Source organism: Pleurodeles waltl, chromosome 12 (genome assembly GCF_031143425.1).
Source record: "Pleurodeles waltl isolate 20211129_DDA chromosome 12, aPleWal1.hap1.20221129, whole genome shotgun sequence".
Taxonomy (NCBI): Eukaryota; Metazoa; Chordata; class Amphibia; order Caudata; family Salamandridae; genus Pleurodeles; species Pleurodeles waltl.
Window position 1 is genome coordinate 410,068,494 of NC_090451.1, and position 26,780 is coordinate 410,095,273.

A 26,780-nucleotide genomic window follows, 5' to 3' on the forward strand; every position below is an offset into this window, starting at 1 on the left:
CTGCACTGCCCATGCCAGGTGCATGGCCTTTGCAGGGACACACCACACCACATCACTACCAACTTTCGCATGAGGGTTCCATCCCCATGCAAAGGCTGGTGGAAATGTGGAAACAGACCAGGAGTTTAGCGTTAACCGTAACACTGGTATGGTATCACAGGACAACTGGTATTGCCAGTCTGTAAGCTGTTGTAAATCTGCCAGGCCATTAGCCCACAGGGCATTCCCCATTGACAACAGTTGCCACAGGCACCTGTGCTGTTGGGGCTGGTCAAATAGACAATGGCAGTCAGGTGGCCGTAGGACTGACACACATGAAATGAGGGACCAGAATGACTACCTGCACAGTCACCATCAAACTAGCTTCAGGCCCTGACCTGAGTTCAACTCCTGTTACATAGCTATGTCCATAGACTCATGTAACATCAGGCACTTTAACATACATAATGGTGTACACATCAGAAATGTTATATCAATGCTGGCCATCCCTGGGTCAACCCATGTGTCTGTGTCAAAATAGCTGCACTGCCACCATGCTGCATCTCATGTATCATAGTGCAAGGAGGGTTGCATTGAGGGGGAGGACATAGGGGTGTAGGAAGGCAAACCCACCTCACAGGCCGAAGATGAAATTGAACTCTGTTAGGTCCATGAGTGCTATGCAATGTAGCACACACACATAAACATCAACATGAGGACCTATCAATGGTAACAAGAGCACAGTGTCCTAGCAATGCCATCCCTGGGGTGGTGCAAGGTCTCAGCACCACATGGGTGTATGTGAAGCATGTAAGACTGGGATGGGGAAAATTGCCATGTGTGTTGCTGTGGCATGAGCACAGCAACACCCATTGCAAGGCTAAACCATGCAATTGGTGCATAGGGAGCGTTGACAATGACAAGATGGTGTTGAGACAAAAAAAGGATATACATCACACCTATAAGATATGACACAACCAATATTGCCAACTGGGCCTCCCTTCATGTGACACGCAGGTGGGGCATAGGGCTGATAGACTGCAACCATTATGTATAGAAACAATGTTTGGGTACAAAGATGACAATGAGCCTCCAATAGCAAGTCAGTAACGTGACATCAATTGCCACAACACAGATAGACTGATTTTTCACTATTTCATTGCAGAGATGATGGCTCTCCTGCGGATCTGCCTGTCCTGGAGTACTCCGATGGCCTGAATGACCAGCTAACAACCATCAGCCAGGAGACCCTCCAAGAAATTCTCATATCCCTCCAGACACCACCTCCAGTCCCAAGGAGGTGTATTAATGTAGCAGCCATCCTGGAGGCCCTACCCAACACCCCAATAGTACAACCTGCCAGCACCGACACAGTTGAGGACTCTAAGGACCCAGGGACCAGCTTTGAGAGGACAGTTGTAGGAGTCCAGCGGGAGCTGGCCAAGGAGGTGCGTATGTGCATTATTATGGCCACTGAACAAACAGCAGCCAAACAAGGCACACACTCCCTAATGCATGGAGTCCAGCCGTGTCTGAGGGACATAGCTGCTGGCATGAGGGAGAGGCAACAACAACTGCCCTCCTAAACTGGCAGTAGCGGGATTGAGGACAAGCTGGACTCCATGCACTGGTGAGCGGCCTCCCTCAGGGCAGACATGGCTGCCTACCACAGGGATGTTGCTGCTATCCTGAAAAATCAGCAGCTCCTCCTTGCTGCAGTGATGCCATATGTAGTTCCACAGATGGCAGCTGCTGGGAATTGGGAGTCCTCATCTCCAATCACTGAAGTGTGGGTGCCCCCCTCTACCTCCCCATCACCTCCATCAAGGGCAGAGGAAACACCACACACTTCAGAGGATGAAGATGTAGAACAGATCATCTTCACCCGTCGGAGTTCCTGGTAGCACCGGCCCATGCCACATGGGAAGTGATTTTCCTTTGTCCTGTGCTTGACATCATGTCAGTGTTAGAACAGTTTGAGATATGCACTCTTCTGCGACACATTTTGACCTTTCTGCTATGGACTGCAATTGTCTCTCACTTTTCATTTGGCAATTCATGCTCCCCTGCACTGAACAACACTTTACCCAAGCATGTCCCATGACATGTCCCCAACCCTGGACTTGTGTTCTATCACAATTGGATGGATTTCATTGATGGGGGTCACAGACCTTGACATTGTAAACATTACACTAGGACACTTGTAAGTAAACACAACCTTCACATGTAGCATGTCTTTGTGTATTGTGACACATGTACTACGCTTAGGAATTGTGATGTGTGTAAGATGTATTTAGTCACAGTGTGTCAATAGAAGAGTGCAGGAATATGGGGCGCATATCTACACACAAGGTACCTACATGATGAACGTCAATGCTGTTCTCATCCCCTACAAGGAATTTACTGAGTACGTAAAAAAAATTTGAACACATGTATGCTTCACCCACTACATAAGACAGGAATGGCTGTGAAACAGTTCTAGGGCAATATCGTTGGCTGGAAGTACCAGTAGGACACATTGGTGTGAAACAGAGGTACTTCATCTCATCTGGAATTGGCACTGGTCAGTTTAGCAGGATAGAGATGAAATGTAGGCTGTTGTCAGATGTCCCACAGTGACCAACCTTCCTACACAGAACCCAAACAATGACAGCTGAATTACCACACGTACCTACCCAATACAAAGTTAACAGAGTCACCTTGAGTAGTTGGTACACTGGATGGCAGATGCATAGACAAATAAATGTGTTGTAGCTGCCAATCCGACAGCTCAGTTGTAAGAAGGTGATGAACATGTCAAGAGAGGGATTAAGAGGCAGGATGGAATTCCTAGGCCAACACAAAACTTTCACTGTACGCTCATGGAAAGACCCTGAGACCCAAGCATATGACACATGAATTAAGGGAGTATCCAAAGGTTTTTAATTAGAAGTAAACTAAACTAAAAAGAATGAAGAATACCTATCCTAACTTAACCTATCCTAACTATACATAACCAACAACTGACTCTAACGACCCTATACTACACTTACCTAACACATTTAACAACACACTCTAAATATTGGCCCCAACCCCCTTATTTCACTAGACACGTGCAGGGCAACATATACGAAACTGTATATATACTACTTATATCTAATCAAATATATTTTTGGTATTTTTTTTTATTTCGTTTAATTTTTACATTTTTGATTTTTAATACAACACATAAATGCTCCAACATTATCCACCACCAACCCACCCACAAAGTAACATTTACAAAGTAGAAAACCCACCCTCCAAGCCTACTTGTCCTAACTAAACTACTAACCTATTCTAACCTGACACTAACCCCCTAAAACCTGCAATAAAACATTAAAACAAATGAGGAGGGAGGGGACAGAACTGGGGGTGACAGTCATTAAGCTAATTACAGATTGGCCCTCTTGAGGTTTTTTTAATGAACTTCAATCTCTTAGGCCCTGATTTATACTTTTTGACGCAAACCTGCACTAATGTAGGCTTGCGTCAAAAAATATAGCGCTGGCTTGCACCATTCCAGGACGCCAGCCGGGCGCCATATTTATGGAATGGCGCAATCCGATGCAAAAGGTGGGCTAGCGTCAAAAATATTGACAGCTGGATGGGAGTGGCGATATTGGAGATAGGTGTTTAGCACCAAAAAATGACACTTCACTGGTTAGAGTAAAAAAGATGACTCTAACCAGATTAGTGTCATTTTATGATGCTAAACCTACCATGCATCAAGACTCCTGCCTTAGAAAAGGCAGGAGTCATGCCCACCACCCCAATGGCCAGCACAGGGGACAAGGGTCCCCTGGGCATTGCCATTACATCCTGTGCCATTTATGGGGACCCATATCTGGGCCCCCAATGGCATTTTAAATAAAAAAGTTAAATACTTGCCTTTACTTACCTGTACTTACCTGGGATGAGGTCCCCCATCCTCTGCTGTCCCTCTGGTGTGGGTGGGGGTGTCCCTGGGGCCTTGGGAGGGCACCTGTGGACTCATTCCATGGTGTTCCACCATGGAAATAAGCCCACAGGTCGCCTAACTCCTGCCCTGACCCAGGCGTTAAATTAAGCCCTCCTCCCTCCAGTGCACAATTTTCGCATGGGAGGATAAACAAGGCGAAAGGGCCTTAGAGTCATTTTTTGCCTGGGAACGCCTACCTTGTATCTCATTGACGCAAGGTAGTTTTCCACAGGCAAAAGATGACTTTAACTCCAATATTTTGACGCTAGATGGGTCTAGTGTCAGAATATAAATATGGAGTTAAGTTTGTGCTGAAATAGCGTTAAAAAATGACGCTATTTCAGCACAAGCAGAGTATAAATATGCCCCTTAGAGTTTTTCTCTACCTCCTTCTCCAGACTGTCCAGCTTTTTAAGGACCAGTGTTACATCCCTCTGTAACTCGTTTATAACATCCATGCAGCAGGAGGGGTGGGCTGTGGCATAGATGTTGATGGTGTAGCAGCTGGGGCTGTAGTGATGGTGGCATTTGTGGCCCCCTGCAGATCTGTGGAGCTTGGTCCTCTCTGTGTGGGCAGTGTGGGTTCCCCTTGGGTGAATGCCCGCCTTTCCCTGGTAGATCACTCCCTGCGATAGCGACATTCCAGCCTCCGGAACCCAGATTCCACTGCCAGGATGTGTCTATAGCGGACTGCCTTCTTCTGAAATGCTTGCAGTTCCTCATTGTTCATGTTGGCAGCTGTTAAATGGAGACAGGCAACCATCAGTGTCAGCATTGTGTGGAATATGTACAGATTAGTAGCTTACACTCTACAACTAATTGCACATGCACTCCAACTCACATTCCGGCTAAAACAATGACCCAGATAAATACAATGACAAAGCTGCCTTAGCATCATTTCATTGAAATCCAGCGACACACAACAAGATTTGGAACCAAACTAAATTAGGTGTGCATTGATTTTGTGCCAAGTGTAACAATGCAAAGGCCAGTCAACTTCACATAGATCAGGGCCAATATTCCTCATCATCTGTGTCAATTTTCAACCATACATCAGCAGTAACTTGAATATATTATTGGGAGAATGGAATGCAGTTGTGAATCATAAGGGGTCAGTGTTAATAGGTACACATGCAAGCCTGATCAATATGACTGTCGCCTACACTGTGAGAATCACATCTACCTACAAATGTGTTGTTCCTCTCCCCCTGTGCCTCAGGGTGAATGGTCAAGCAATCCATCATCTCAACTGTCCGGGTCGTCCACCAAGGCATGCCCACTCATACATGGAGTCAGGGAGTGGACCATATATTAGGAGGGCTACCAACTAGGATGCTGTTATCCATTGGTCTATCACATCTACATTCATGTGTCCAAGTGTAGACACCCATCAACACCTGATCTGCCAATACTGTTCCTTACACACACATATCCATGCCAGCACACATCTGGCCTTGACATGCATGCACCCCTATGACATTCCACATAAGTGTCACATAAAGGGACTGCAAAATATGGAGCACCATGCTGGGGGACAATTGCCCACCCAGCCCTTCAAATACATTACAATAAAGGGATGCACCAACTTGTGTTCAAAATGGTGCATCACTGTGTTGTGAGAATGACGTTGTGTCCCAGTGCCAATATTGTCACAGTGGTGCACTTCTTAGTTATACATGGGCCTACATGTGGCTTGTCATCACCTTGTTTACACAATGCTGTCCGTTGAGCACCACAACCTCACAAGATAAGACTCTCTGCTTGTGCATTTGGAACCCTTAAATTGAACACAATGGGGGTGATTCTGACCGCGGCGGACGGCGGTCGCCGCCCGCCAAGCGGTTCCCGCCGAAAGACCGCTCCGCGCTCAAAAGACCGCAGCGGTCATTCTGGCTTTCCCACTGGGCTGGCGGGCGACCGCCGAAAGTCCGCCCGCCAGTCCAGCGGGAAACATCCTTCCCACGAGGAAGCCGGCTCATAATGGAGCCGGCGGAGTGGGAAGGTGCGACGGGTGCAGTTGCACCCGTCGCGAATTTCAGTGTCTGCAAAGCAGACACTGAAATTCTTTGTGGGGCCCTCTTACGGGGGCCCCTGCAGTGCCCATGCCATTGGCATGGGTACTGCAGGGGCCCCCAGGGGCCCCACGACACCCCATACCGCCATCCTGTTCCTGGCGGGTAAACCGCCAGGAACAGGATGGCGGTATGGGCTGTCAGAATCCCCATGGCGGCGCAGCTTGGGCGGCGGAAAGTCGGCGGTACACCGCCGGCTTTCTGCTTCTGGCCGCAGCTGTACCGCCACGGTCAGAATGCCCGGCGGAGCACCGCCAGCCTGTTGGCGGTGCTACCGCCAACCTCCGCCATGGCGGTAATTACCGCCAGGGTCAGAATGACCCCCAATGTCACCATCCAGCCTACTTTGATATCTGATCATTTGACAGCTCATCACTTCTAGCATTGTGTGCAACACACACGACTCACTCACACCAAACCCTCAATTTCTACACAGGACAGACATTATCACACTTACTGGATACATCTGGGTCCTCACATCTTGCCACTTTGCTGATGGTGTAGGTGCCAGGCCCACCTGTAAGATATGGATGGAAAACCATGCTTAGTGTCATATCACTGTCATTACAAGTGGACAACATATTATAGTGTGTACTATTTTAGAGGAGTGGGCTAGTTATCCTGGTGTAAAACAGTGCAACAGACACACCACTGCAAACTCACAATGACATTGACACTCAGGTGAGTGAGAGCCACACGTCTGCACACTTATATTGGGCCTGAGACTCATGTAGTGCTACACCCTGCAACAACCATGTGTGGCTAATCTAAAGAAGATGGAACTCCATGGTATGAGGGGTAGTTGAGTGACAAATACATGACAATACCCTGGTGCTCTGCAAGACAATTGATTCAGGTATTCTAGCTTGTCCTGCAAGGTACCCAGAGGCAGTTTGTGATGGACATGCGACTCAGTTATTAGTCTGCAATGATCATGCGTTGAGTAATACATGACTGATGTGGCAAAGTTGTCTGATGTTATCAAATGCCCCATTGCTATTGCCCCCTAAGGTGGGTAAGCCCCCTTTGCTAACATAATGGGAGGGATCATGTGTGTGAAATTATGACAATGTAGCGCTATACATGGATTGCCCTACTTTGTTGACACAATCCATTTGAATATGGTATGCTTGTGCTGTCTTGGCATATCATACATGACACTATGCCGGGGCACAGGTATTGCCATGTTCCTGAAATGTGTGACTTTATGATGTGCATGACTCACCAAACATCTGACCTGCATTGGTAAAATGGTAGGACATGTGAACTCCATGTCTAGACTGGCACAATTACACTTCATTCTGGCTGCATGCAACCTGTCAACAAGCATTGCATGCAGCACTCCAACACATCTACTACTGTCATTCAAGAGCAGTTAACAATAAATAATATGCCAATGGGAGACTCACCAATGGAGCCACATATCACCACACCAAGATGGTCAAGCAGATCCTGCTGCCTGGCCACCAGATCTGCCCAGCGATGTTTGAGCTTGTGCTCATTGCGGGTGCTGAGAAACACCCTCTTCAGGTGGTGGAGCACTTTGCCCCACCACAGCCACCTCGCCTCCGTCTGGTAACCTTGGATTACGCTGCCCCCCATCTCCAACATTAATGGCAGGTAGTGGGCTACCAGACACACGAAGTCTCCCAGCTCCTCCTCTCCCATCCTTGTCAACCTCCCTGTACCAGACATATCTACCAGGTATATGTTGATGAAAAAAATAAAAAATAAAAAATGAGTACAAAGGAAACTTAAGGCCCAAAAATTAATCCCAACTAACCCAATTTATCAACTATCCCGGACTGACACCCCATAGTACAAGTACAATGATAGACACAAAAAGCAAACACATTTAGTGACACTGGGACCAAGTACAGTCACAAATATGAAAAACACAACAGGAGGGATACCACAAGATACAATACTGAGCAAAACCACGCCACCAACTCCAGGACCCAACCACACAGTCAAAAGAGGCACAGAATGTAAAAAGAAAGTGAAAGTATACTCACTGTACCATATTTGTAAACAGGATTTCCTATTACATCACTTCCTGTCCCCATGCGTCATGTTTTCTGTTATGTGTGTGTTTATTTGACGCATGTGATATTTGTGTGAGTATTTTAGATGTATGACCTACGTGCGTCTTTTTTTTGGCGCATTACCTTTATGCGCCGAATTAACAAGAAATCAGCACTGAGATGATTGAGAAATTAGAATTCACTCTAAGGGCTCATGGGTCATATACTTTGCATTTGCAGATGTTTTCAACACATTTGCATCAATTTTTTTGACTCCATTCCTGATTGCGTGATTTTGTTCAATTGTTTATGGATGCACCCTGTATCAACATACAAATGGAATGGGCTGTGCTGCAGTGTGGTATATTGTGTGGGGCCACATGTGGTAGTCCATGCAAGATTGTGATTTGGGTGTGATTGGTCTGTTACACCGATGTGTGTGTAACAGAGTCAACAACATGCAAATATTTGCACGTCGTGCATATGCATGCATGTGTTACAACAGTGTATCTACATATGTATGGCAGTCAGTACTATGCAACTGTACTGGTATGTGATTGTGAATTGTGTTTACTTATGCGATGTTTGTGGTTGTCTTACAGAGCATAACATTTAAGATGACATACACAGCTCGGCATTGTTAAAGATAGCTGATGAATGCTACCTAGGAAATGTTACCTGATAACTGTCTCCATTTGTTGATCTTGAGTTTATGGTGACTTTTGTGTGGACTATACATATGTCTGACATGTGTACATATTTGGTACATACTTTGAATGAAACACTCTGCCTACATTCCACCCATATTATGTTTTGTCCACAAATGTTTGATTAAACTCATTACATTTAGCAATGGTTGTTGTTTCTGTGTGGTGGATCTGCAGCCCTAGCTGCATATGTTCTAATCCATTCTGATGTGCATTCCACAGATGTGTCCCTGCAAAGTGTGAGCTCATGTGTACCCCGTGTCAGGATTGGGCCCAATGGCAGTGGCAGGACTGATTACCATGGATGTACTGCACAGGCCCAAATTCTTCCATTGCTTATCATACCTGAGCTAATCATGATGACAATTGTTACCAATGATGTACCCCCCTTCTCACACATGCTCAATGCAGCCATTGCAACTCTCACACTGAGTTGTGACAGTGGTCTGTTCAGACATTACAGTCTTACCAAATTTTGACATTCACTGCCTCACGTGTGGGGCCCTTGTTTACCTCCTAGTTGGACATGATGTAGTTTTGTGTGATGAGCTATTGTTGTACAAGTTGCGAACGTAGATGTAATTCATATGTTGTGGTCCATAGATTGTGTTCTTCAGTTGTCACATTCAAGTGATGAGGCTATTTGTGATGCGTGTCATGGTAGCAGTACAATCTTATGCATCACGTCATGTAGCTGCAGTACCTTTCAGATTAGTGTTTGTAACATGCTCCCTGAGGTTAGACTCACAATCCTGAGGTATATGTTGTGGATGATTGGAGAGACCAAAGCCAGATTGTGTGAATAAGTGAGGTGTTTATTGACAAAATGTACAAGGTGAGTTAAGTGATTATTAAGTGAAGAAGTTCTCAACTATGTGCAGTCTGCGGCGTATCCCAGCAATTGTGTTGTGCTATTCTCCCTCATTTTCTTCACCACTATCCTCCTCCTCAGGCAGGTCATCAACCTGCTCATAAAAAGAGACGTTCATCCGCACACATATGTTGTGCAGGATAGCACATGTCATTATGATCTTGCAGACAATGTGTGGGGCATATAGGAGGTGGCCATCTGTGATGTGCAGGCAACTGAATCTTGACTTCAGGATGCCAAATGTCCTCACCACAAGAGTCTGTGTCCTCTGATGTACCTCATTATATGCACGCTCTGCTGCTGTGCTTGGGTTGGGACATGGGGTCATTATCCATGGGTGTATGCCATAACCCTGATCCGCTGCAAAAGATTAAAGGAGTAAGTTGTTGTAAAGGCTTGCAACAGGTTTGTCATGTAGCATGGCAGTTGTAGTTTGAGTTGGTTGTGACTCGTGTGTTTGTGGTATGGTGTGAGTTTCTTGCCTTGTGTAAGGTCTCCTCTACACTGGGTTGTTGGACATGACAATCTTGTGTTTGGCTCAAGGACCTGGGACATATGCTTTGGATTCCTAACTGATGGTCAGTATGTATGTACCATGCATTGTGTAGTGCACCTTTGTATCAGTGTGCTATCACTAGAGGGGACATGACACGTCCTCACAACACAATGGGGTCAGATGTGGTGGTATCATGGTAGCATTACAGAGCCTGGACAACCCATTAATTTTGACTTGTATCATTGCAGATGATGTGCGACACTTAGGGCCTTTGAAATGGGTAAGTGACAATGCCCAACACATCTCCGAAATTGGCTACACTGTCCTGCAAAATGTAGACTATGCAAGAATGCCCCATGTGTGACAGGTTACTAGGCAATCCTTTGTTGTCCCCTGCATCAGTTGCCTTTTTGCAGCCATGCACCTACACTACCTACCTTGCACCAGGGTACTTGGCTAGCTGCCCTATGGAGGTGGATGTATCTGTGCAGGAAGGGACACCACCTTATACATATGCTCTTTTGATGGACAATTGGCTCCTTCTGTGTGTGCAGCATGCCTTGGTGGCACAATCATCTGAGTTCAAAGCACAGTCTACTTTTTTATTGCAACCTGCAAACAGCACCCCTGGGGTGGTGTTTGGTGTTGGCACTGCCTCAGGTTTTAGGTGACACCTACATCTGAGTCAGCTATGTATCTTATGGTGACAGACCTGCAGAACCACACATTGTATGCCCTTCCCGCGCTAAATACTGCATGGGAGGTTGGACGATTTACAATGTGGCGTCAAGTCATTTAAAAATGGTCATCTGCAAAGTTCTACATGCAGTTCAGGCCATGACAATGGCACCATGGGCTTTTACATAGGTCCCTTGGTGATCCAGAGTGGCAGCTAATGTTTGTGGCAGCCATGAGATGTCCAAAGTTATGCATCCCATTGTTACAGGATGATCAACATAACTACCAGTGTCTCTCCTATCTTCAAACACAAGAATCAGCATTTATACTGCCAACACATGCACAGTGCAGGCTATGGGATGGAGCTCAGTTGCTTAGCAAATGTGTCCCTTGGCACAGTGCATGCGAGGTGAATTATGTCCTGTATTCTCCTACAGGATCCCACTATGGTATCCATGATCTGCACTGTCTGACAGTGACTATGCCCCATGGTGGGCCACTCATTGTATCTGGTACAGACATGATGGTGTTGTGGGTCAGTAACTGGTGCATGTGAGGTGGCACTACAGTAGGTGTGGTACCACTTATCACACTGGCACATGGCATGTGATGGGCTTTGATCTTGTATTCCTATGTGTGTGACCTAATGTGTCAGGCAGATGTCTCTGCACAATACAGGTAAGTCAGGTATGTGTTGATGAGATGTAGTTGGTATAGACAGCAGTTGTCTGGTATTTGATGTTTGTTCTGGCAGTGATTTGCACGGCTGTACTTGAGTGATCTGTGTCTATATGGAACTTACATGACGTGGGCATGGTGTATGCCATTGACATGGCTGTGCTATTATTTTTTTGGTGTACTGTGTGTGACGTGTACATAGTAGACAACCTGTGGAAACTTGTAGTGGTCTGTGTAGTTTTTCTGTTAGCAAAGGGTACATGTTGGCACCTGTCCTTCATGTTGTGTGCCTGTCAAGTAGTGGGTGTGTTGCGTACATGTGGGTGTATGTGTTTGTGGTGTTCACTGATTGTGCTGTACTCCAGCAGGGTGCATATGTGTTATCTGGACATCAATGTTACCCTTGCCATGTGTTAATGTAGTGGTGTATGTCTTGTGTGTCCTACAAGCTTGGTGTGTTGGGTGTTTATTGCTAGGTTTGTTGACTTACCCACAAGAAGGCCATTTCCAATTTGTCCATCCCGGAATTGTTCATTGATACTGCTGTGCCAGAATATTAAGGCATCATGGACACTCCCAGGAAACTTGGCCAAAATGTTTATGAATTGGCTCCGGTGGTCCACTATGGCCTGCACATTAATGGAATGCATATGCTTGCGATTCCGGTATAAGTGCTCTGTCGCTTCAGGTGGTGCGAGCCAGACAAGGGTGCAGTCAATTGCACAAAGCAGATACGGGAAGCCATGGATTTGATAGAACCCCTGTTTGGTCTCCTGCTGCTTTTGCTGGGTGTTGGAGAAGCTGATGTGGCAGGGTTTCAGGGAGAGAATAGCGTCTAACACCTTTGGTAGGAACATAGAGCATTACCACTGTGAGACACCAGCAACCTGGGAACCGTTGTTTGGAATGAGCCACTTGCCAGCATGTGCGGGACAGCTAGTAACTTTGACACAGGTGGTATGTTGTGTGGGATCTGCAGGCTAGCTGTGATTTGTGGCTAATTGTGGTGCAGCAGGTGTAGTGTGGCTTGCCAATTCAGTCTATAGGTCCTAATGCTGTCCTGGTCTCTGAGGCCAAGTAGGGTTGCCCTGGGTCTGAAGATCCTTCCCTGCCTTTTGCGTTGCCTTTGTGGACTGTGTTGTGGTGGTGGTGATTGCTGTAGTTGTTGCTGTCCTCTGTGTCGTCTCACAAGCTGGATCAGTATCATCTCCATCTTCTCCTGTGCGTTGGTGATGTTGCTTCTGTGTGTTCTCCTTAAGTAGTGATGAGTTAGCCTCATTTTAATGTCTGGTCAGACCCACTGCTAACAAGTCCCTGGTAAAGTGCACTAGAGGTGCCCAGTTCCTATAAATCAAACACTGCTAGTGAGCCTGCAGCACTGATTGTGCCATCCACATGAGTACCACTGTAAACATGGCTCAGGCCTACCACTACAGTGTCTGTGTGTGCAGTTTTAAACTGCCAATTCGACCTGGCAACTGTACCCACTTGCCAGGCTGAAACCTTTCCTTTTACTACATGCAAAGCCACCCTTAAGGTAGGCCCTAGGAAGCTTCATGGGCAGGGTGCAGTGCATTTTGAAAGGTAGGGCATGTACTAATCTGTTTTACATGTCCTGGTAGTGAAATACTGCCAAATTTGTTTTTCATTATTGCAAGGCCTGTCTCTCCCATAGGTTAACATAGGGACTGTTGACCTGGAAGATTCCCCTTGGAGTGAGGTGGAAAGCTGGTCACACTTGGAGATGTTGGGTCTGCCTGAGTGGGCATTTATGACCACCAAGTCAATGGCAGCTGGTCCGGGTGATCAAGGGGCCATGGAGCCTGAAAGAGTGGTCCAGGTGCCTGCCAGGAAGAGAAATGGCAAGGGGTGCAGGAAACCTGCCCCAGAAGTTCCCACGGCCTGGAAGGAGGCTGAAACTGAGGGCGATGCCCTAGATCCTACAGGGGAACAAGTGGCTGAACTGGGGGAAATGCCTGAGCTGACTCATTGGCAGCATAAAGGGGGTCCCACAAGGGAAGAGTTATGTGAGGCACAAAATTAATGCCATTACACTGAGGGTCTGCAGCAGCAGGCTGCAGACCAGGCATCTTGCAAGGAGTCTGGATCACTCTGAATTTACTGGGAGGATGGCCTCCTGTATAGTGAGCCTAAGGTTGCAGCCTGGGGTAGCCCTTGTGCTGGTGGTACCCAAGCACTTCAGAACCTTCCTACTGGTGCTGGCTCATGGTGTGCCTTTGGCGAGACATTTTAGGCAGGACAAAATGTTTGAGAAGATTGTCACCCACTTTTACTGGCACCAAATGCGCAGGCACTCTGATGCATAATGTAGGTCTTGCCAGACTTGTCATGCAAGTGGCAAGAGTGAGGGAGATGCAAGTCTTTCCTCCAACCATTTCCAGTTGTCAGCACCCCTTTTAAACAGCTGGGAATTGACATTGTGAGGCCTCTGGATCCCAAGACAGCCATGGGCAACAGGTTTATCCTGGTCTTGGTGGACCATTCCACCCAGTACCCAGAGGCCATCCCTCTGAGATCAGTGAGAGCCCCTGTGACGGGCTGGGGGTGATGAGAATTTTGACCCGCGTGGTGTTCCCCAAAGAGGTGGTGTCCGACCGGGATACCAACTTCATGTCTACATATATGAAGTCTCTGTGGAAGGAGTGTGAGGTGACCTACAAGTTCACCACTCCTTACCACCCCCAAGAAAACAGATTGGCTGAGGGATTCAACCATAGAACGAAAGGCATGATAGTGGGTCTGACAGGACCCATGAGGTGGAATTGGGATATCCTCTTGCCATGCCTACCTTTTGCTTACAGGGAGTTACCACAGAAGGGACTTGGATTTAGCCCCTTTGAGCTGCTATTTGGGTACCCTGTGAAGGGACCTCTGAGTCTGGCAAAGGAGGGCTTGAAGAAAGCTACCAGTAAGCCTCCCCCAGACAGGGTTGGCTACATGCTGGCCTTAAGAAACCAGACTGCGTGCTTTAGGAAACTTGCTTAGGCAAACCTAATACCCAGCCAGGAGGACTTGAAATGGTGGTACGACCGGAATGCCACACTGGTTGAGTTTCAGCCTGGCCAGAAAGTGTGGGTCATGGCCTCAGTGGAGCCTCGTGCTCTCCAGGACAAGTTGACTGGGCCTTATGAGGTGGTGGAGCGCAAGAGTTATGTCACCTATCTAATGTACTTACGGACTCCCAGGAACCCTTTGAGGGTCTTATATATGAACTGGCCTCAAAACGCACTTTGAGAGGTCTGAAATGACTATGTCCTTGGCAACAGATGATGGAGTGGAAAAGGAGACTGAGCCTCTTCCTGACCTCCTGTCTGCCGAGGAGAAAGATGGGTCTATGGAGGGTGTAAACCTCTCCCCATTACTGACCCCAGAGCAAAAGAGGGACTATGACCAGTTGCTGGGACAGTTTGCCTCCTTGTTTTCCTTGACCCGAGGGGTCACTCATCAGTGCACCCATGATGTGGACACTGGAGACAGTCCAACTGTGAAACACAAGAATTATAGGGTGACTGACAAGGTCAGACCGAGCATCAAGGATGAGGTATCCAAGATGCTACTGTTATGGGTATTTGAGTTTTTCAGTAGTCCTTGGGCTAGCCCAGTTGCCTTGGTCCCAAAGGCTGCTCCCCCTGGTGCCATCCCAGAACTTATGTTCTTTGTGGACTAGTGTGGACTCAATGCCATCACTAAGACTGATGCACACCCCATCTCTGAACTGATAAGCTCATAGATCGGCTAGGAGCTGCCAAGTTCCTCAGCATATTTGACTTAATATTTCGGTACTGACAGATTGCCTTAACTGATGGAGCAAAGGAAAGGTTAGTATTTCCCACCCCAGCCGGGCACTGGCACCAGTTCAAGGTTATGCCCTTTGGGATGAAAAATGCCCCTGCCACCTTTCAGAGGTTGGTCAATCAGGTTTTGGCTGGGCTGGAGTATTTCAGTGCAGCCTACCTGGATGACATTGCAGTGATCAGCACCAGCTGGGAGGAACACCTGCAACACCTCTATCAAGTGTTGAAGGCCCTGCAGAAGGCAGGCCTAACTATTAAGGGCAGTAAGTGCTGAGTAGGGCAGGGATCTGTGGTTTACCTGGGACACCAGGTGGGGAGTGGCGAGGTGGCACCCCTGCAACCACAAATTGGCACTATTCTGGCTTGAGAACCCCCCAAGACCCGGACAGAGGTGAGGGCCTTCCTAGGTCTCAACAGTTACTACAGGAGGTTTGTCAAGGGGTATGGCACCGTTGTTGTCCCGTTGACAGAGCTGGCCTCCATAAAGCAGCCCAAGAAACTGATCTGGACTGAGGCTTGTCAGACCGCTTTTGATGCCCTGAATGCAGCCATCGGCAAGTCACCCTACTTCTCCAAGGAATTAGTTGTGCAGGCTGACACTTTAGAGAATGGTGTGGGGGAAGCTCTAGCACAGCTAAATGAAGAGGGCCTAGACCACCCTGTAGCCTTCATTAGTCAGAGGTTACTACCCAGAGAGGGGAGGTGGAGTGCAATTGAGAGAGAAGCTTTTGCTGTGGTCTGGGTACTGAAAAACCTAAGACCCTACTTGTTTGGGACTCACTTCTGGGTTCAGGCAGACCGCAGGCCCCTTAGATGTGTAATGAAGATGAGACCACCCTGTAGCCTTCATTAGTCAGAGGTTACTACCCAGAGAGGGGAGGTGGAGTGCAATTGAGAGTGAAGCTTTTGCTCTGGTCTGGGTACTGAAAAACCTAAGACCCTACTTGTTTGGGACTCACTTCTGGGTTCAGACAGACCGCAGGCCCCTTAGATGTGTAATGAAGATGAAGTGTGAGACTCAAAACTGTTGAGATGGTCCATCTCCATACAGGGAAGGGAATGTACGGTGGAACACCGCCCTTGTACAGAACATGCAAATGCTGATGGTCTGTCCAGATTCTTCCTCCGTAGTGATGGCAACTCCTATGATGTTGGCTAATCTTCCCTACTTTCAACTTGGGGGACACGTGTTAGACCTGGCATCCTTGGTGTGGTTTCCCCTATCGTTTTGCCTCTGCTTCCTGTATTTTTAACTACCTGTGTGCTGAACTTCGTATTTTCTGTTTTTAGTACTCTGGGCATTTTTCCACTGCTGACCAGTGCTGAAGTACAAGTGCTCTCTGTACAAACTATATTTGTAATTGGCTTTTCCATGATTGGCATATTTGATTTAGTAACAAGTTCCTAGTAAATTGAACTAGAGGTGCCCAGGGCCTATAAATTAAATACTACTGGTAGGCCTGCAGTACTGATTGTGCCACCCGCATGAGTAGCACTGTAAACATGGCTCAGACCTGCCAAAGCAGTGTCTGTGTGTGAAGTTTTAAACTGCCAATTTAACTTGGCAAATGTACCCACTTGCCATGTCTAAATCTTCCCATTTACTACACGTGAGGCACCCCTAAGGTAGGCCATAGGTAGCCCCATGGGCAGGGTGCAGTGTATTCAAAAGGTAGGGCATGTACTGATCTGTTTTATATGTCCTGGTTGTGAAATACTACCAAATTTGGATTTCACTATTGCAAGGCCTACCTCTCCCATAGGTTAACATGGGGACTGGCTTTAATTATCTTTTAAGTATAGTTTCCCATTGGGAGCAGATAGAGATCTGGAGTTTGCGGTTCTCTACACTCACAACTTAAAATGACATCTTTTGATAGAGCTGGTTTTAAGTTTGTCAGTTTGAAAATGCCACTTTTAGAATGTGGGCATTTTCTTGCTAAACCATTCTGTGCCTCTGCATGCTTGTGGAATCCATGTCTGGATGTGACCGACTGTTGGGCTGTTTGTGAACTCCCTTAGACAGTGACAAAAAGGTTGCTGGAAAGTGTCCAGTTTATCCTGATGAGTCTCCTGGGCTAGATTGGGGGGGGGGGGGAGGATCTGACACCTGTACCTGAAAGGGCTGTGCCTATCCTCACACAATGCAGCCTCTGACTCCTTGGTGTGTGTCTGGGGCTAGGCCTGGGCAGAGACTTTCCTTTGTAGTTTGCCTACATCAATGGCAGAAATGGGTGCAAGTAGTGGACCCAAATCCCCAGACTTTTAGGACACTTCTGGATCAAGAGGTACCTCCGCCAAGAAGAAGAGCTGAAGAACTGGAGGAGGAGTACTACCCCTATGCTGTGTGTGCTTTGCTGGGTTGGCCTGCAGTTGCTGCTTCTGCCTTAGAGAGGACAAAGACTGGACTTTATTGTGTATCCTGCTTGTGAAGCTTCTCCAAGAGCTTGGACGGAGTTGCCTCCTGTTAAGAAGTCTGAGGGACAGGAAAGGCTTCATGTACCAGCCCCTGGCTTCGCTTGCTGTGGACCCTAACTCTTCCGGTGGTGCCTATACCAGTTTATGGGCCCTTGGGAGTGAAAGCTGGTTGCAAATCAGGATAAACCAAATACACCAATGCCATACAACGCCTGGACTGACACCGCTGCCTGACTATGCAACACCCCCTGGAACTGGTCTCCTCTGGAGTGTGGCTACCCCGACTGACATCCGAGGCCTGACGCTGCCGCAGCCCCGCTGATGTCCAGTGACTCTGTGAGTCCTGAGTGTCGTGTCACCAATGTCCGTGACATCCGACTCCGCCACAGCACTTGCAAATCCGTGGTGTGACCACAACCCCGTGAGGTCACCACATCACGTCTTGACCCGACAAACGTCGACCCCACCGAAGCATACGAAACCGATTCTTCACACCGACGCCACCTCATCTCCACTGCTCTGCAGCAAGGACCCGACACTTCGCACCGCGCGTCCACTCCAGTGCTTTGCAACATCACATCCAGCTATGCCTCGCCTCCCTAACTCTGTGCACCTGCTTCTTTCCTTACTTTCAAAAGGTACTGTACTTGGGGATCCGTGTGAATCCTTGACTGATGCCATTGATTTTGGATTGTTGAGAACGACTCCGTCACAACATTGTGATAACACCAAATTGAAGCATTTGTGTTTCTAAGTGCTATATTGAAGTTTAATCTCTGAAAATTCATACTTGTGTATGTTGGATTTATGTCGGTTTGGTCGTGTTTTACTCACATAAATATTGGCTATTTTTCTAAACTGGTGTTGAGTGCTTTTGTGGTGTTTTCACTGTGTTACTGTGTGTATTGGTGCAAATACTTTATACATTGCCTCTGAGATAAGCCTAATTGCTTGTGCCAAGCTACCAAGTGGATGCAAAGGGATTATCCTAGGTGTGCAACTCCATTACCCTGACTAGAGTGAGGGTTCATGCTTGGACAGGGTACAAACTGACTGCAAACCAGATACCCCATTTCTAACACTAAAGTATTCAGAATATTTTTGGTAATTCCATGTTACTCTTTGATTAAAAATTACCAATAAAACTGAGATTACTCCTGCGCGAGTAATTGTGCAATTTGGGCTGAAAAAATCTTACAGCGAGAGCACATTTAGCAAGCATGATTGGCTGAAAGAGCTGTTGTTTATGTTCTATTGCATTTTACACTATTTCTTAGAGCAAAACTCATTCTCACATCCGTTTTGGATGTGAGGGGGTATTTTACAGTAAGAAAATTGTGCTAAATGCAGAATTACTCTTCTTGTGGAATTCCGCATAACCTCATGGATTTTTTGATTAATTCTACATGATTACGCTACACTGAATTATGCAAGTTACCTCTACCCCCAGCAAACACATGGCACACCTTTGTTTTTGTTTAATTATTGTCTTGTGTGCTGTGCATGTCTTAGCTATGGTTGACCACATTTTTATAACGCACAATACCTCACACAGTCTCTAGGTCTTACACATAGGGGGTCATTACAACCAAGGAGGTCGGTGGTAAAGCGGCGGTAAGACCGCAACAGGCCGCCAGAAAACTGCAGCGGTCATCCGCCACTTCACCATTCCGACCACCATGGCGGTGAAGACCGCTGGGCTGGAGATTGCGGTCTCCAGCCCGGCGGTCGTCACTAGACCGCCGACGGTATGAGGACCCTGCATACCGCCATGGATCGCGCGTGGTTGGGAACCGCCATGAGATCCATGGCAATAGGCACTATCAGTGCTAGGGAATTCATTCCCTGGCACTGATAGGGGTCTCCCCCACTCCCGCTACCCCTCATGAATCCTCCCCCCACACCCCCACCCCCTGCCATCCCCCAAAGGTGGCACAACCCCCCTCCCCACCCCGACCCCGAACATGCACATATACACACCCCTACACGCACACACCTCCAACATACACATATACACACCCCTACACACACACATACACCCCAACAACACATACCTGCACACATACAAACAGACATGCACACCGTCCGCCCACACACATTTCCCATACACACAACACACCCCGCACGCATACACTCACTCACTCACCCCCTCTAAACTCTCACAAGCACACCCCCATGCACGCACACAACACACAACAACCCCCTACCCCCTTCCCTAATGGACGATCCACGGGACGGGATCCATGGGGGCAGCTCCGCCACCAGCACACCGTCACCAGAACACCGCCACATCGAATCATGGTACTTGATTCAGTGGGCTGTGTTCTGTTGACGTGGCGGTGGAGGTTGAGCAACCTCCACTTTCCCGCCATCCGCCAGTATGGCTGCTGGCGGCTTTCCATAAGAAAAAGGACGGCGGGCTGCCTGCGGTCATAATACGCGGCGCGGAAGACCGCCACCACTGGCGGTCTTCAGCACGGCGGTACCTCGGCGGTCTTGCGAAAAGACCGCCGAGGTCGTAATGACCCCCATAGTGGTGTCAAAGTTAAGTTCTGGTTTGTTCTGATTAATGAAAAAGTATATTTGTAGGAATGTGTCTGTGCTTAGGTGATATTTACAACGTTTACCTGATGTACAGAAGTGCCAACCTAATTGAGGAATGTTTACACTTTTCAAAACTTTTCTGGGGTATGCTTCTCTCCTCTAAGACTACTTGTATGGGTTCTCGGCATTTTGGAAAATCCACCTGCATAGCAATTAATCTTTTTTTGAAATGGCATATTATCTGTAAATATTTCTATACATCATCTACTGCATCTCTCATGCCTGATTTATTAGGGTGTACATTTAGAACAGCTGGAGTATGGGAAATACATGGCAAATGTATGTGGAAAAAAGAAATTGGAGAAGATTCAAAAACACAATTGGGAGCACAGGATGTAGTGTTACAGAAGATTTCCATTACATAGTCTTATATGCCTTTGTAAATCAGCCCAGAGGGTCCAGTCCTTTCTATGTGTTGAAACTGCAGAGTGATATTCCTTAAATAGTTCAAGTTTTGTCCATTTTAGAGGCATTGGAATGAATTCACAAATGCATGCAAAAGTATTTGAATGAGGACCACAAAAGTAGTACAACTTTACATACTGCAAAATGCTTTTGTAAATAGGCTCCTATGCCTGTTCTCCTCCTTTACACTGCCCACCTCTCTCACACTATCTTTAAAATACATTATAATCTTATCCTACATCACACTGTGCATAGATTGATTGACTTATGCACTCATATGTGACACCCCTGCATGTTAAACCACACTGATCCTTGCTTTCCTAATCAATATTGGAATTTGTGGGAAACGTTTTCCACTGTTGGACCTGGCCCCTTTTTCAGGACTATCCCCAAACTTTTTGCCTTCTTTCTCCTTTTTTTCTGATCTGTTTTTTTGGCTTTAGGACTCTGGGATCCTTACAACTGCTAACCAGTGCTAAAGTGCATGTGCTTTCTATCTAAAATATATTGGCAAATGGTTTACCCATTATTGGAATATTTGATTTACTAGTAAGTATCTAGTAAAGTGCACTTTGGGTGCCCAGGGCCTGTAAATATAATGCTATTAGTGGGCCTGCAGCACTGATTGTGCCACCCACATGAGTAGTCCTGTAAACGTTTCTCAGCCCTGCCACTGCAGTGTTTGTGTGGGCAGGTTTTTCACTATCATATTGGCCTGGTACATGCACCCACTTGCCAGGCCCAAACCTTTTACTGCCCAAGCTAGCACCATGGGCAGGATGCAGTGCATTTAACTGTAGCGTAGCTATAGATACTTGAAATAGAGCTAAATATAACTGCTGTGTTTTCCTGGTTTTGAGCAAGTAAATTCTGAACCTAAATATAAAGTCCCTATAACCTTTGTTTTTTTAAGTGAATATATACGGTCGCCAGTAGGAAGTTATAGTTAGGACCTAGTTTCTATAGGAAAGCATTTTTTGTTTTGGCAGTAACTTGGACGCTGTTTGACGAATCTTCATGAAACTTTGAAAAAAAAGGAGGCCACTCATTTCAGCTTCTGTCTTCAAAGTTTCGGGGTGATTTGTTAAGCGGGGCAGAGAAAAAGCGGGTCCTAAAATGCATTTTTCCCATGCGATTTTCCATAGGGATTTTGACATGACTACAGTCTGAACCGCTTAATGGAATTACACAAAATTTAGCAGAAAGCTAGCATTTGGTCCATAAAGAGCCCTTTTTGTGATTTGACATAAATTAGTTCAGTAGTTTTTGAGTAATTCAAGAATAAAACAAAATTGTATATCTAGGGACTCGGACACTCCACAGATCTCAGAGATCTCATGATGAGATCTGATTGCCTAGCAACACTTCAACCAGGAAGTGACCATTTGTGACTCAGAGTCAGGTTGAGTCTCCCCAAAAAAGATAAAAATAAAGAGAATATATATATATATATATATATATATATATATATATATATATATCAAAAACGAAGTTGTCCTCGTGTGAAAGCGCACTCCCAACAGGTTATATAAACGGGAAGAAAAAGCAAACCCTGCAACTCAGAGTGAATTCTTTAAGCAGTTTCATTATTCCAGGCCTTAGGTTATAAAATCATCTCTGGACACGTATTTCTAGGTCAATCCTTTCTTCAGCAGAGAAAAATATAAAAGTGTTTCACCCTCGTAGGTGCAGCCAATGCTGGAAGTGTTCCAGGCATTTCTTTCTTACTGAAAAGATCGGCATGGCTTCAGCTTGTCTAATTGCAGGCACCTGATTAGTCTCTTTAAATACCAGTCCGCCCCAGTGGGTCTCTCAAGTGAGTACAGTGCATGCTGGTTACGGTGGTTCTGCAATTTTTTCATTTTGCCCCAAGTGGGTTGCTGGAGCCAGACGAAATAATGAACCAAAGTGCAAAACCTTTGTAGGCGAATCCAAGGTAAAATTGACAGATTTGCTGTGAATATCCCAACCTGATTGCTCTTATGTGACAATCCATTTTTAGTCACACAGACCTGCTTCGATGTGCAGTGGTGCTGCTTTACCGGCTGGACAGGCCGGTTAATTATCAAAAACGAAGTTGTCCTCATGTGAAAGCGCACTCCCAACAGTTAATATAAACAGGAAGAAAAATCAAAGCCAGCAACTCACAGTGAATTCTTTAAGCAGTTTCATTATTACAGGCCTTAGGTTATAAAATCATCTCTGGACACGTGTTTCTAGGTGAAAAATATAAAAGTGTTTCACCCTCGTAGGTGCAGCGAATGCAGGAAGTGTTCCAGGCATTTCTTTCTTACTGAAAAGACCTGCATGGCTTCAGCTTTTCTAATTGCAGGCACCTGATTAGTCTCTTTAAATAGCAGTCCGCCCCAGTGGGCCTCTCAAGTGAGTACAGTGCATGCTGGTTATGGTGGTCCTGCAATATATTTTTTTTATTTTTTTTTGCCCCAAGTGGGTTGCTGGAGCCAGACGAAATAATGAACCAAAGTGCAAAACCTTTGTAGGTGAATCCAAGGTAAAATTGTCAGATTTGCTGTGAATATCCCAACCTGATTGCTCTTATGTGACAATCCATTTTTAGTCACACAGACCTGCTTCGATGTGCAGTGGTGCTGCTTTCCCGTCTGGACAGGCCGGCTAATTATCAAAAACGAAGTTGTCCTCATGTGAAAGCGCACTCCCAACAGGTTATATAAACGGGAAGAAAAAGCAAAGCCAGCAACTCACAGTGAATTCTTTAAGCAGTTTCATTATTCCAGGCCTTAGGTTATAAAATCATCTCTGGACACGTGTTTCTAGGTCAAACCTTTCTTCAGCAGAGAAAAATATAAAAGTGTTTCACCCTTGTATGTGCAGCCAATGCTGGAAGCGTTCCAGGCATTGGCATGGCTTCAGCTTGTCTAATTGCAGGCACCTGATTAGTCTCTTTAAATACCAGTCCGCTCCAGTGGGCCTCTCAAGTGCGTACAGTGCATGCTGGTTACGGTGGTCCTGCAATTTTTAAATTTTGCCCCAAGTGGGTTGCTGGAGCCAGACGAAATAATGAACCAAAGTGCAAAACCTTTGTAGGCGAATCCAAGGTAAAATTGTCAGATTTGCTGTGAATATCCCAACCTGATTGCTCTTATGTGACAATCCATTTTTAGTCACACAGACCTGCTTCGATGTGCAGTGGTGCTGCTTTCCCGGCTGGACAGGCCGGTTAATTATCAAAAACGAAGTTGTCCTCATGTGAAAGCGCACTCCCAACAGGTTATATAAACGGGAAGAAAAAGCAAAGCCAGCAACTCACAGTGAATTCTTTAAGCAGTTTCATTATTCCAGGCCTTAGGTTATAAAATCATCTCTGGACACGTGTTTCTAGGTCAATCCTTTCTTCAGCAGAGAAAAATATAAAAGTGTTTCACCCTCGTAGGTGCAGCCAATGCTGGAAGCGTTCCAGGCATTTCTTTCTTACTGAAAAACCGGCATGGCTTCAGCTTGTCTAATTACAGGCACCTGATTAGTCTCTTTAAATACCAGTCCGCCCCAGTGGGCCTCTCAAGTGCGTACAGTGCATGCTGGTTATGGTGGTCCTGCAATTTTTTCATTTTGCCCCAAGTGGGTTGCTGGAGCCAGACGAAATAATGAACCAAAGTGCAAAACCTTTGTAGGCGAATCCAAGGTAAAATTGTCAGATTTGCAGTGAATATCCCAACCTGATTGCTCTTATGTGACAATCCATTTTTAGTCACACAGACCTGTTTCGATGTGCAGTGGTGCTGCTTTCCCGGCTGGACAGGCCGGTTAATTATCAAAAACGAAGTTGTCCTCATGTGAAAGCGCACTCCCAACAGGTTATATAAACGGGAAGAAAAAGCAAAGCTAGCAACTCACAGTGAATTCTTTAAGCAGTTTCATTATTCCAGGCTTTAGGTTATAAAATCATCTCTCTCTATATATATATATATATTCAAATCCACAAAAATAAAAAAAAGGCACTCACTCAAAATTGCAGTGCAAGCGATTTTACTGCATTCATAACATGATGTGTTTCGCCCGACACATCAACACATGGGCTTGATCACATAATTCCCACCATATTCCATTACCTTTTTGACCTTTAAAAACATGAAACATAAACAAAGGACTCTCCATGCTAACTTCTTCATAGCAGTCATCTTTAAATGTGCAATTTTTCTGTCCCTACGAAGGAAAACTGTATACTAATATGCAAAAAATTCATAAATGACCTAATGCACAGTCTACTGCAACAGTGTACATCACCTGATCCCCACATCGGATGTGGATATATATATATATATATATATATATATATATATATATATATATATATATATTATATATATTCACTTAAAAAAAACAAAGGTCACAGGGCTGTTATAGTTAGGTTCTGAAGTTACTTGCACAAAACCAGAGAAATTCAGCAGTTGAAGTTATTTCAAGTAACTATAACTCGTGGCCTAAGGTAACTATAACTCGTGCACCTGACATGCACAGCTTTTTCTTCAACAATTTGACTTCTAATGTTTCAATGATAATTTTATTGATGTTATAAAAGTTGTCATGAGTGCTGTAATCTCTGGGGTAATCAGCAGTGCATGGTGAGGGTGCGAGTTATAGTTACTTTAAGCTGCCATTTATAGTTACTTTAAATAACTCTAACTATAATGGCTGAATTTATCTGGTTTTGTGTGAGTAAATTCGTAACATCCTTGTAACCTTTGTTTTTTTATGTGAATTTCAAAAATTATATTTCCTAACTATAATGTCCATGTAAGCTTTGTTTTTTTATGTGAATTTCTATGTTTTTTTAAATATAAAGTCATTTTCATTACTATACGCTAATCCAACCACTGCAACACACAGTCTTTGGTTGTGCATGATGGGGGTTAGCCTCAGGCACTGGCCGCAAATGGTCCAACCCCACACTGAGCACAGTCTTTGGTCAGCTGCAGCGGGAGTTGGCCACAGGGCCTGTCTCTGTGGATGTGAGAATAGGTTTGAGAGTATGTCTCTGGGTGTGACAGTGGCACCCATACATACTCACTTTAACAATCATACATGCATTCAAACACCCATACATGCACACACACACACATGCATTCAAACACCCATACACACATGCATATACACATTCACACACGCAGACAACACCCACTCACACACGGACAGAGAACACCCCCCTCCCCAGTCGGACGATCGACTTACCTTGCCTGGCGAGGAGGTCGTACGCCAGGTAATGGGAACAGGTGCTTCCACCGCCGGCTAGCGCACCACCATCAGAAAACCGCCTCTGCGCCTCCACCCGCCAGTATGACTACTGGAGGATTTCCACCCATATTCTGGCAGAAATCCTTCAGTACTCGTAATATGGTGGTCGGAGGTTTGCCAGAACTGGAGGTCTTCTGGCACTCGCGGTTTCGGTGTTCTCCGGAAAAGACCGCCAAAGTCATAATGAGGCCCATAGTCTTTTTTTTGTGTTGTAATTATTTTATTAGCAACAATGCAAAATGGTACAGAACAAAGAAGAAGGGAGAACAGAGTCCCCCTATCAATTCAGAAAACGCACAGACTGCGATTTATGGGTGACGGGATGGACTAAGCACCGTCAATCGTAGTCCTGTACACTCTAAAGGGCAGTGATAACTAATGAACGGAAAAGCTAGAAAGGGAAAGCAGTAGGGAAATGGAGGAGAGAAAAAGAGGGGGGGGAGGGGGAGACCCATAGTCTTAACTATAACTACCTACTGGTGACCGCCTGTATCTTTTATTTATATATATGTGTGTGTGTGTTCAGTTTTAAACTCTAAAAACGACTGAAATTCACCAGTAAAATTTAGAGTTATCACAAGTAAGTACAACTCACGCCCCCCCATGTACAGTGATATGATCAATGATGTCAAAGACAATGCCATGTGTGATGTAAAATGCAGAGTATTAGGTAGTGCGTGGCGAGGGCATGAGTTATTTTTCCCTTAGGGCATGAGGTATAGTTACTTGAGGTTAACTCTAACTATAACTGGTATGTGTCAGTGGTTTTTCAAGTTTAAAACTGAA